The following is a 12,327-nucleotide window of genomic DNA, read 5'->3' on the forward strand; positions in this document are numbered from 1 at the left end:
GTTCATAATATCATCTGGGTCTACTTCACAAGACTGAAAAACAAAAAAAACTGAACCCCAAAAAACTGTAAATTCAAAATGTAGAACCCCTCATATAACAATTTTTTCTTGATTTCTTTCATATTATTCTTTGTCGTTGTCAAAGTACTTTATATCATTTTGTTCTAAATCTTCCAATGTATCATTATATGCTCTTTTAGATTTTTTTCTCTACTTTTCTCACATCATATAGCCACTATAATTAAAGTCTCCTATTATTATAATATTCATGTTTATCACTATGTAGTATAAAAGCTGATGAAATAGCTTTCCCTTTCTTTACGGTTAGTAGAAGCATACAGTGATGTAATTCTATAGACTTGTTCATAGGTTCATAGGTGTGTACTAGGCTAATGGCCCTAGAGCCTTTACAAGCCTAGCCTAAACAATTGCCAAGGCACCATGCCACCAGATGTTAGTTCACAGTGTCCCTATCCAGTAGGGCAACTGGAGTGATCCCTGGAGTGAACTTTCTGTTACTCATCCACTCGTCAAGATTTCTCTTGAAGAGGGCCAGCAAGATGCTCTGCTTGACATGAATGGGAAGCTTATTCAAGAGTATGGGCAGTTTTTGGGGGATGAACCTGTCCCTCCAACATGTTCCGTTAATTGTGGTAATGAGATTGTGATCTCTGGAGCATGTGGCGCAGGGGGACTGGGATTTCTTTTTAAATCTAAAGTGGTTAATCTTCCCACATTTGCTAAAGTTACATCAAATAGCTATCCCAGAACATCTCTCATTTACCAAATTCCAGATATCTTTCCTCCCCATAGTTTCTCTGTTTGTAATCTTTGTTCATTTGTTAAAAAGCTTGTGTCTTCTACTATAATTATATCTACATCATATGTAGTACACCTCTCCAAAGTCCCTGTTCTTCTGACTTTATTCTTAATGCTATTCACATTTACAAAAAACACTCTAAAATTTTGATTTTCACTTTTTCTTAGCTTTATGGTTTCATAAATTCATAGATAATTACTGGGCTAGCTTTCATAAAAGGCCATTCTAAGCCTAACCAATTTCATTCTCAAAAGTGAGCGTAAAACACTGTACTCTGTGTAGTCTGTGAGTCAAACACCTTCACAATTATACCAGCTCACAATCAATAGACGTATGTATTCTTCTCCATCCATTCCCTTGTTTTGTTTTGGTCGTATCCTTTTAAATTCTCTTTTTCTCTCCCTTACCCTGATACTACTAGAATTATTGTATTACCCCTTTACTACCTCCCAGTGCATGTCTTCTTCATCACTTATGTCAGAACCTTTTTCTATGTCCTCCTTATAATTTTTTCTCATCCAATTTTTCTTATTATTTCTACTACTTTTAAAATGTCTTCTCTTTGTTTATTTTCTTCTTTCTTTTTCCTTACTGTTATTTCCATGTTTGCAATCCATCCATAAATGTCCAATTTTGTTATATTTATAACATTTCAATTCACATTTTTTTTGCATCATGTCCCATTTCCCAAAAAATATAACATTTTGTTTTGTCACAGTTACTTATCAAATGCCATTTTTTCCACAAAAAAAAAAAAACATGTTTTGGGTTGTCCCCAGTATTTTACAACACCTCTAGTTCCCTCCACGTTTATCATGATTGGTATATGTATACTTTTTTTCTCTTTTATTTTTAACACAATATTACAATCCCAGCCACCAATTCATACACTCCCTTTGTCATAAACGTTTGCAATGTCCAATACTTCTTTATATAAAGCTTATATTGTCATTTCAAAATCTCTCTTTCTACCTAAGTTTAAAATTGTACATGAATATTCTTTTTTTATTCCACTGTTAAAGCTTTTACCACATAAAGATTCCATGGGTAACAGTGTTTCTTTTTTATATTCTTCAAGAAAATTTTCTATTGAAAAAAAACAGTCTCAAATACAATGTCACAAAATGTCTCTTTGTTAATAAGAATAGATGCTCTTACCTCATGCTTTTACACACAAAGGAGCTATTAAATTACCCCACACTTCACACCTGTCAATTTCTTTGGCTGCTTTACTTTGAATCCTTACCACATACATACTTCCATTTTTCATTTTCTTCTGCCTTATTTTCTGCTACTCCGCTTTTGCCTTATTGTACGTTCTCTGCACGTTTTCTTTTCCATCTCACCACTATTCTTCAGGATTGTCTTTGCATCCTCATTTTGTGTTTTCTCCATAATTTCCCTCCAGGAAACATCTTCTTCATTTTCTCGCTCACTCTGTAGCACCATTTCTGGAATGGAGGGTTGTAATTATACATCCATCATTTGCTGAGTCAACTCCATCTTCAGGTTTCTTTGAAACACTTCTGCAGAATCCTGCACACATTCTATGGCCTCAGTATTTGCTTTCTGTTTCATTTCTTTCATTACTCTATCATCTCCTTCTCTCTCATTTGCCTCCCTGTTTCTCCAGGCCACCTCTGCACCTGGAATGGAAACAGGAAGTGCTCTATCAAAAGGGTTCCTACTCACAACAATGATGAGTAGGGGAAGTTACCTGATGACCTTGCCAAATTCCTTCTAGTAGTATAAATACCACCTTGGATCTCCTCTGAAAAGAGGCTACTAGTCTAGTGGAACTAATACAGTTAAAATAAGCTAGAAAATCTGATTTTTCTAGCCCTCTATCTTGGTCCATCTGTAGTGCTGACAGAATCAAATCTCTTCTTTTCCAGTGTTCCAGAACCCTCCCTCCTACCATGACGTGATAAAACATTTTTATGGCATTATCAGTTCTCCAGACAACTATTTTGCACTTCTACAGTGAACCCCATCAGACTCCATTTTCTGATTTAGAATGTCATTTGGAGTCCTTTCTTCTGTAAAAGGAATGAAGTCAATCCATTTTATTATTTTTTTCTGACCAGATTTAATAAAGTCTTCCTTTTCTTTCTTCACAGCTAGCAGGTATTACTATTTGTTTGGTGGCCACGCACTCTCACTATTCCAACCCATTACCCTCCCTTTTGTCTTTTTGTGTTTATATCTATCCATCTACATATTTATCTACAAACTATTCTATCTTCTTTTTTTGTCTGAATTGGCTATGGTTTTCTCATTTAGGATTTTTTTTCTGACTGTCCTTCCTGATAAATGTTATTCCAGATAAATGCTGTATTAGTTGGAATTATTCTCTGTTTTCCTGCACATTTTAAAATTCCCTGAATGCCATATGTTTTCCATAGCTTGCACAATGCTGCCTTACATGTGGACCATAATGGTTATAGTTTTCTTTTTGATTTATGATTTCTTTCACACCAACTTTACTTCTGCTGTGAGTGCGGCATCACTACATCTCTCTTCTTCCTCATCCCCACAGCCAGCTACTTTTGCTAGAGCTTTTATGAGGTACTGCATCTCTTCTCTAAATGAATACTCGGATCAAGTCCACAACTATCACTGCTTGATAGCTTTAAGTATCACTTAACAGTTGGACTGCAAAGTTAATGCTAAACTACCCTGTATGGCAAAGATTTATTACTGAATAGCTGCATACCTCCCATCACTACTACAGTACATTGCATCCCAGACTGATCTTCCTTGAGTTGGTTACAATATCAGATGCCCACGGCTTGCCTCTTTCTGGGCATTAAGAATGATCCTGCTTTTGGTCGAGGCTGTAGTCAAAGTCAAAGTAAACTTTGTTGTTGATCAGATATACATGGTAGTGCAAGCTGAACAAAATTGCATTGCTTTGGTCCCCATGCAAGACATAACAATGATCACATAGTTTGAACTGACAGTAAGACTAATGCACATGCAGTAATAATTAAAATAGTAACACAATAAATTAGCACAATTGGACAGGAAGACATTAGACAATATCATACTAGTAGGTATTGTAAGACTATGACTTCACATTGTGATTGCTTAGCACTTCATCAGTTGTAGTATGATATATTCTGATGATCATATTGCACATATATGGTGTGGTGACTCACTCCTGACTATTGCACATTCAGGGAGTAATAACATAAGAACTCAGACTAGCTGTACCAGTTACTGAAGTGATAAAAAGTTATGTCAGACACGGGACGGGGATTTATAAAGTTATATCAGCCAAGATTGGATCAGGAGCATATCCAGGCTTTGCTTAGGTATTTTTATGAGATTTGAAGGGAGACAGGTTAGATATTGTTCTAGTACTAAGGGGAAGGGAATTCCAGATGTTAGCTACTGAGTAAGAAAATAATCTTTGACCCAGTAATTTGGTTGGATTCGAAAGAACTAGGAGTTATTTTTTGTCTTTCTTAGGGTTCTATTGGGGGCATATAAATTCACTATATGACTGAGAGCTGGGCATGCTGAAGGTTTATAAATGATGTTGTGTATGGTTAAGAGATGCACATAATGAAGATAAGAAGTTCAAGCCCTTACAGGGAATGTAAGGGTTTACAATAATGTGTGCTGGTATTTGTGGTAGTGGCAAACTTGGCAACTTTGTAGTAGCAGCTTTCTAGTTTAGATCTTATGGAGGATTGTAAGTTAGTGACAACTGCATCCCCATATAGAAGGGAGGGCAGAAAATAAGATTTGACAAGTGTAACTTTGTCTGATATATTAAGGAAATATTTGTTCCTATACAGCGTACCTAGTTTCTGGTGGGTTTTCTTAATGTTATGATGGATAGAGAGATGAAACTGAAGTCGATCATCTATTATGAAGTATAGGCTAACACAGAAGGTCTCTGGCTAATGAAGTTTACAGATGACTGCAAACTAGGAGCCATAATCGAAACTCCTAACGATGTGGACATCCTACAAAAGGGCCTCACTGAGACAGATGCCTGGTGTCAAAGCCATGGCCTCAAGCTCAATACCAAAAAGTGCATTGTCATCCCCTTTGGTAAAAACTCTGTACCCATGAACTACCACATAGGCAGTAGTATACTTAACACCGAAAGTGTGATAAGAGACCTTGGGACACAGGTGGACAGTAGTCTTTCCTTTGATAATCACATTGCCACAGTGGTCAGGAAATCCTTCTACGTGGCACACCTCATCACAAAAGGTTTCTCATCCAGAAAAAAAGAGGTCATTGTTCCCCTCTACTCATGACTCATTAGACCCATTATAGAATACAATGCTCCTTTTGGTATGTACCTCACAAGACATCTACAACAACTGGAAAGGCTGCAGAAATACCTTACAAAGAGGATTACCGGCCTCAAACAGATGCCCTACACAGACCATCTCAAAAAACTCCAGCTTTACTCCATCACATATCGCCTACTCAGAGGTGATCTCTGCCTAATGTACAAAGCTATGTCAAACCCAGAGCTGTTTGACATGCTCCACTTAAAGAAATCCCAATCCCTCCGAACTACATGCTCTAGGGACCTAAACCTTGTCACCACAATAAACAGATCATGCTGGAGGGATAGATTCCTGTCCCAGAGACTTCCCATACTCTGGAATAAACTACCTATCTATATCAAACAAAGCTCCTCATTAGCACTCTTCAAGAAGAACCTTGATGACTGGATGGGAAATAGGAAATTCACCCCGGGGATCACCTCTGTGGCTCTGCTCGACAGTGGCACAGGAAAATAATTTTCTTGGGTGGCAAAAGCCAGGGTATCTTTTTGGCTTGGTTTGTATAGGCCCCAGGGCTGATAGCCTAGTACGTACCTATGAGCCTATGAACCTATTATGGCTCCTAGTAGTTTAATATGAGTGACAATTTCAGTCTATGTATTATCAGCAGAGAGGATCATAAAGTGATTTATATTAGAAATGTGTTTTTTTTTAGCATAAAGAGAAGGAGCTTTTTTTTAGGGGGTGGGGGGGATCAGAAAGAGTTGAGAGTTAGTAAGCCAGGTTTCAATGGAGGTGAATGTTTATTGGGTAATGTTGTGGAAGTGTGGAAGTGTGTAAGATGAACCGATTATAGTGGAGGCAATCTGTATATTGTATGACCATTCCTATGGATGAGGAATGAGGAAGTGTGTGGGTTATTGATAAAAATATTAAAGAGTAAAGGACAAAGAATGGATCACTGGGGGATACCTGTAGGACTTTGGAGAAAAGGTGAAGTGTAACCTTGCCATTTTACTGGTTGCTGTCTGTTAGAAAGGTAGATGTGGAACTACTGCATAGAGGGAGTTGGTAGTCCCAGGCTGGAGAGTCTAGTGAGGAGTAAGGCATGTAAGACTGTGTCAAAGACTTTGGATAGGTCAAGAAATAATGCAGATTCAAGATTACCAGTGCTCGAGCCTTATTTACTGTGTCCATAAACGATGTAAGGGTTGTGGAAGTACTGTGACCCAGATGGAAACTATGCTGGCTATTGATAAACAGGTTGTTTTGCAGTTAGAATTGCAAAAGTTGTTGGTGGATATATGTAAAGAGGGGGGAATAAGATAGCTATTGGCTGAAAGTTTACTTAATTCAGTACAGTTAACTCCTTTTTGGATGGGAATAATAAAAGACAATTTCCAGATATTTGGAACGTTAGATTAGATGGATCTGTTAATGAGAATACTGATGGGGTGTGCAACAGTCTACAGCTAATTTAAGGTACTCTGATGGGAGGTTATCTGCAGAGCCACAACAAGATTTACGTTTTCATAATAGTTTTTTTTTTTTATAAAATTTGTCGGGACAGGTTGAAGTAAGAATTGGGATGAGTTCTGCGAGTAGGAATTGGAGGGTTATAGTTATTTGGGTGCTGGTTAGTGGGTGAAGAGGATGCAGGACTGGTGGTAGCTATGGAAGAAGAAGAGCTAGTGTCGGGGGGATTTGAGATAGTGTTGGGGGGATTTGAGATTAGTGTAGCTATAGATTGTATAAAATGAGTGTTAAGGGTTCGCATCTAGAAATAAAGAGGTTATAGTGCCCCTCTACTCATCACTCATCAGAACCATCATAGAGTACAATGCCCCATTTGGGATGTACCTCACAAGACACTTCCAACAGCTGGAGAGACCACAAAAGTACCTCACCAAGAGGATTACTGGCCTCAAACATATATCCTATGCAACCTGATTGAAAAAACTCCAGCTGTACTCAGTGGCATATCGCTTACTCAGAGGTGATCTCTGCCTGACTTCCAAAGCCATTTCCAACTCAGAATTGATGGACATGCTCCACCTAAAGAAACCCAAGTCACTGTGAGCCACGCGCTCTAGTGAGCTAAAGCTCACCACAACAATAAATAGAACATGCTGGAGGGATAGATTCCTGTCACACAGACTCCCCTTGCTTTGGAAGAAAATTCCAAACTACATTAAGCAGAGCCCCTCACTAACACTCTTCAAGAGAAACCATGACGAGTGGATGGGTAACAGAAAATACACCCCTGGAATCACTTCATTGGCTCTGCTTGACAGAGGATCAGTTAATTAATCAATGGGGTGGCAAAAGCCGACACACTCTGGCTAGGCTTATAAATGCCCTCGGGCAGATAGCCTAATACCTACCTACCTATGAACCTATGAACCTATGAAGTTATTAGATATTTGAAGAGGTGAGGCATTGGGACAGAGGTCTTTTTTGGTCCCTAGATTTAGTAGGGATGAGAAGTAGGATCAGAATTTTTTGGGTTAGATCTGTACTGATTTTGGATGTGGATATGATATATATTTTTTTCTCTTTGTTGACTTGTTTTTTTTTTACTTGTTTGAGGAGTTGTCTGAATAATTGTAGATTTATATAATTTTTGTTTTTTTCACAGTATTTCTTTCATAAGGTTTTTACGTGATTTGGTTTACCAAGAAGCAGGATTATTTCTAATTGTTTTTGTGTGCTGAGGGGCATAAGCATTAAGAATGTTTGCAACAGTAGTGTTAAAATGTTGCACTCCCTTATTTAGATGGAGACACTTCAGTATTGACCAACTGATGTTTTAGTGTTTCATTGAACCTTTCCTGAGAAAAGTTTGTTAGGTTGTGGCTGCATTTCAGAGTGTATTTCTTAATTAGGTGAGTGGTAGTTCATCTAAGATATCAGGCAATGTACCAGTAGTGGCAAAGTTAGCAGAGTGGGATACTAAAATCCAGTCTAATATGAATTGTTGAGTATAATTTTTATTGAATCTAATAGGAGAGTTGATGGTATGAGTGAAGCCAAAGAAGTTTATGCTATTAGTTGCAGTTTCAAATGAGAGTATTGCCAGTCGATATTGACATCACCTAATCTAATTGTCTCATGGTTAATTGTGAGACTCTGACAAGTATGTCTTTGAAGATGGGTATAGTCCATCCTGGGGGAATATATAATATCAGGAAGCAGATGCTTTTAATGCAGTTAAGATTTAGAAATGATACAAGAATCCCTGCATTTGCAAATGTTAGAATGCTGTTAGTAAAAGGATTAATATTGAAGGTGTTGGGGTAGACTAGGGTTACACCTCCCCCTTCCTTATAGGGTATGTCAAGCCTAATTATATTATAATTGGCAGGTGCTATTTCTGAGTCTTTTACATGTGAATTTAGTGAGGTTTCTGATAATGGTAGGATATCAGGTTTGTACTAGTTAATCCATGCATGAAGGGGGGGATTGTGTTACATAAACTTTTACGGTTTAATGCTACTATATTTAGGGGGGTTGGATGTGTTATAGCATATGCATGTTAGGACAAAGGCCAGGATTTGAGTGGATGTCTCCACATTGTTTTAATAGAGAGATAAAATAGTAGCTTAGTGTGCCATGTTCAGTAGTTGTAGATACAAGAGGTTTAAAGTGTAGTTTAGTGAGGTAAACATTTTAGGTGTAGGATAGCATATTACACTATTGAGGAATAGCTGAGGGGAGACCTTAGAGTAGCTGTTGAAGTGAGAGAGATTTGTTGGGGTAGAGGTAACAGTGGAAATTTGAATAGTTGGAGCACCATCTAGTAGTGAAGTAAGGTTGGAGAGGAGTACTAATAATATGGTGAGGTAAGGTATTAGAAACATAATTCAAAAGGATACATATTTATTGGACAAGAGCAGAAGAGAGTCTGGGATGAGTCTTAGAGAGTGTGATGCAGTATTTCATTAAATGTTTGGACATAGGTTCATAAGTGTGTACTAGGCTAATGGCCCTGGAGCCTATATAAGCATAGCCCAACAAGATTCCTTATCATCATACTGCTGAACGTTAGTTCCCAGTGCCTCTGTCAAGCAAGGCCACTGAAGTGATCCCCAGGGTGAATTTCCTATTGCCCACACACCTGTCAAGATTTCTCTTAAAGAGCCAGTGAAGTGCTCTGCTTGACATGAATGAGAAGTTTGTTCCAGAGTATGGGGAGTCTCTGGGTTAGGAACCTGTCCCTCCAGCATGTTCTGTTTATTTTGGTAATGAGGTTAAGGTCTCTGGAGTGTGTGGCATGGAGAGATTGGAATTTCTTTAGGGGTAGCATATCTAGCAGCTCTGGGTCAGACATGGCTTTGTAGGTCAAGCAGAGATCGCCTCTAAGTAGGCGATAAGAGACAGAGTATAGCTGGAGTTTTTTGAGTCCGTCCATATAGGTCATTTGTCTAAGGCCTAAGATCCTCTTACTGAGGTATTTGTGTGGCCTTTCCAGTTATTGTAGGTGTCTAGTGAGGTACATACCAAATGGGGCATTGTATTCTATAATAGGTCTAATGAGGGATGAGCAGAAAGGGATTATGACCTCTTTCTTCCTAGATGAGAAACCTTTTGTAATGACATGTGCCACATAAAAGGACTTTCTGACTACAGTGGCTATGTGGTTATCAAAGGAGAGGTTGCTGTCAACCTGTGTCCCCAGGTTTCATATCATACCTTCGGTGTTTAGTGGACTACCGCCTATGTGGTAGTTCATGGGCACCGATTTTTTTCCAAAGGGAGTGACAATGCACTTTTTGTCATTGAGCTTAATGCCATGGTTCAGGCACCAGTCACTGGTGTCAGTGATGCTTTTTTGCAGAATGTCTACATCAGTTGGAGAATCAATAATGGCTCCCAGTTTGCAATCATCTGTGACATGTCTGTGCAGTGGGTGTAATTGAAAGTGGGAAGTGCTGAAGCAGAGGACATTGGCAAGACAGATTAATTAGAAGGTGATACTGCTTGGAATGATAGAGGTGGAGTTAGGCTGGTATAAGTTTAGAAGTAGTGGGGGTGGTTGGAAATTGGGGGTAGGTTAGGGGAGCAGAGTGAAGCACAAGCAGAATGAGATATGAATGGAGCAGGTTCCACCCACAATAGTGGTGTAGTTAAGACAAATCATCAGTAAAGGTGCAAGAGACTTAAAGGTATGTGTGTTATTACATTTAAAGTGATTCTACATATGAGCACCTGTTACAAGTCTCAGGGAAACACATTTTAAAGGTTTTCGCTAGGTCTCGTCAGATGCTTCTTACTTCTGCAAAAGGGTTAGAAAGGGAAGTAGTACAGCTAATAGATGGTCTAAGTCCTTAATGGATTACTAAAGTGAGACAAATATATTTATTTTGTTCCCCAGATCCAAAATACAAAGTAACCATACTACTAGATTATGGGGTGGGGGGGGTTACCTCATGCTTAATTATTTGAGGAAATACTGGAACTTTGACTGTTTCACTGGTATTTGTGCACCGAATATAAATTAGATATTACAGTTGTGCTACTATACCTAGCTGGAAAACATTGCATCCCTGTTTTGTAGTTTTGCAGTCTTTCATTCTTGTTCTGTAATATCCTTTTGGCGTATCTCTGCATATAACATTACTGCCCCTTTTCACTATACAGTACTTATTTCATTTTCATCTTATTCTAACTTGTACATTTTACCTTTATGTTTTCAGAGTACACTGTTCCCTATTATTTTCTGTCCCTCACCATATTAGTATAAATCCTAGGTAAAGAAATACTAAAATAGGAAACTTCCACAAAAGAACCTGAAAAAATAAATACTTTCTTCATATCCTGATCCTGTATTCAGTATTCAGTATTAATGCCTCATAGATTTATAGGTTCATAGGTGTGTACTAGACTAATGAACCTGAGGCCTTTACAAGCCTAGCACATAGAAGTGCCCTGGCATTGTGCTGCCCGTCATGAGTTCTCAGTGCCTCAATCAAGTAGAGCCACTGGAGTGATCCCTGAGGGGAACTTTCTATTTCCCATCCACTCAATAATACTTCTCTTGAAGAGAGCTAGTGAGGTTCTCTGCTTGACATGTAAGGGAAGTCTATTCCAGAGCATGGGCATTCTCTGGGTTATGATCCTGTCCCTCCAGCATGTTCTGTTGATTGTGGTAATGAAGTTGAGGTCTCTGGAGCATATGGTGTGGAGGGATTGGGATTTCTTTAGATGTAGCATTTCTAACAGAGCTGGGTCTGACATGGCTTTGTAAGTCAAGCAGAGATCACCTCTTAGTAGATGATATGAGACCAAGAATAGCTGGAGTTTTTTTACTCTGTCCATGTACGACATGTGTTTAAGGCCTAGGATCCTCTTTGTGAGATACTTTTGTGGCCTCTCCAGTTGTTGCAGGTGTCTGGTGAGGTACATGTGAAATGGGGCATTATACTCTATGATTGATCTAATGAGGGAAGAGTAGAGATAAATGATTATCTCTTTCTTTCTGGATGCAAACCCCTTGGCAATGAGATGTGCCACATAGAAGGACTTTCTGACCACAGTGGCAATGTGGTGGTCCAAGGAGAGGTTGCTGTCAATCTGTGTTGCCAGATCTCTTATAACACCTTCAGTGTTCAGTGGGCTCCCATCGATGTAGTAATTAGTGGGAACTGAGTTTTTCCCCAAAGGGGATGACGACACATTTTTTGGCATTAAGCTTAAGGCCATGGTTTCGACACCAGTCACTGGTCTCAATGAGGCCTTTAGGTAGGATGTCTGCATCACTTGAGGACGTAATAATGGCTCCCAGCTTGCAGTCATCTGTGAATTTGGTCAGCCAGAGTCCCTTCATGTTGGTCTGGATGTCTGAGAAGTCAATGTCAAACAGGAGAGGACCCAGGACCTCAAAAGTATATTGTATTATTTTGACATCTGTATATTCCAAATTAAGCTAATGGGGTTGCTAGACTGATGTGAATTTGATTTCCATTCTGTTTGTCATTCCCCTACGGTGCATTATTTGGCTCTATAGTATGACACAGCCTTGATTTAATAAGTCAGGTGGTTTGTTTCTGCATTCACTTACAACGGCAGTGTTGTGAGTCACTGGCCTCTTAGATTGTCTTTGAAAACTGTGTCAGATTTTATTTTCATTAATTTTTCTTATTTCTGCTAATTGCAAGCTGCTGAAAAGCTTTCCTGTGCTTTTCAACATTGTTCCAGACAAAGATCTAAATGATAGTTCTTTTTTAGGTATTCAGAGTCATGTTTCCAGCA

The 12,327-nt window shown here is 38.8% G+C and overlaps 1 protein-coding gene across 1 annotated transcript in view; it reads left to right on the forward strand.

Moving 5' to 3' along the window:
- LOC122791510 (ETS translocation variant 3-like protein) overlaps positions 1–12,327 on the forward strand; it is a 158,762-nt gene that overhangs the window by 15,928 nt on the left and 130,507 nt on the right. The gene's annotated exons all lie outside the window — the stretch shown is intronic.

This window comes from Protopterus annectens, chromosome 17.part0 (assembly GCF_019279795.1).
Source record: "Protopterus annectens isolate FY-2018-M chromosome 17.part0, PAN1.0, whole genome shotgun sequence".
NCBI lineage: Eukaryota > Metazoa > Chordata > Ceratodontiformes > Protopteridae > Protopterus > Protopterus annectens.